This window comes from Schistocerca piceifrons, chromosome 6, assembly GCF_021461385.2.
Source record: "Schistocerca piceifrons isolate TAMUIC-IGC-003096 chromosome 6, iqSchPice1.1, whole genome shotgun sequence".
Lineage (NCBI taxonomy): Eukaryota > Metazoa > Arthropoda > Insecta > Orthoptera > Acrididae > Schistocerca > Schistocerca piceifrons.
This window is the reverse complement of record NC_060143.1, coordinates 173058153-173058838: the sequence shown is the minus strand read 5'-3', so window position 1 is coordinate 173058838 and position 686 is coordinate 173058153. Positions and strand designations below refer to the sequence as shown.

At 45.3% G+C, this 686-nt stretch overlaps 1 non-coding gene across 1 annotated transcript; it reads right to left on the bottom strand.

Moving 5' to 3' along the window:
* Window positions 1–363: 363 nt before the first annotated feature.
* Trnat-ugu lies at window positions 364–438 on the bottom strand. The gene has a single exon. It is a non-coding gene; the product is annotated as a tRNA-Thr (tRNA).
* Between the last annotated feature and the right edge of the window lie 248 nt (window positions 439–686).

The following is a 686-nucleotide window of genomic DNA, read 5'->3' as shown; positions in this document are numbered from 1 at the left end:
TTAACCATGCATTCTCGCAGAAGTTGTGGCTCCAGGATTGTTTCAGCATATCAACGTAAACGTTTTCTGTAATTGTCCCTTTTGCGAAATCGAAGGATACGTATAACTGTACTCTTTGTGAAGCCAATCCACACATTCATTTTTGGCGTCTCTCTTTTCTATTCAGTGGTAGCATGAGGTTGCTCGTGACCCCACATGCAGCAGTTATATATATGAAGATGGTATCTGTTCTTTCAGTCATGTTCGAAAGAACAGATACCATTGGTGATATTGCAGCTCTCGAAGAATGAAATTACAATGAAATCCAGACCATTAGCTGCTTAAAGGCATTGATAAATATCAACGGAGACAGTGGAAACTATGTGCCTTGACCGGGACTCGAACCCGGGATCTCCTGCTTACATGGCAGACACTCTACCCGACTGAGCCACCGAAAACACAGAGGATAGTGCGACTGCGGGGACGTATCTCTGGCACGCTCCCCGTTAGACCTACAATTCCAACTTACTGTCCACACACTACATTTTTAGTGCCCCTGCCTACTATACTCATTACTTGCGGCAGTCAATCTACTGATTCCCGTGAGAGTTTGATCAATGTCGTATGCGTCTGCCATGTAAGCAGGAGATCCTTGGTTGCCGGCCGCGAGTAATTAGTATAGTGGGCAGGGGCACTACAAATGTAGT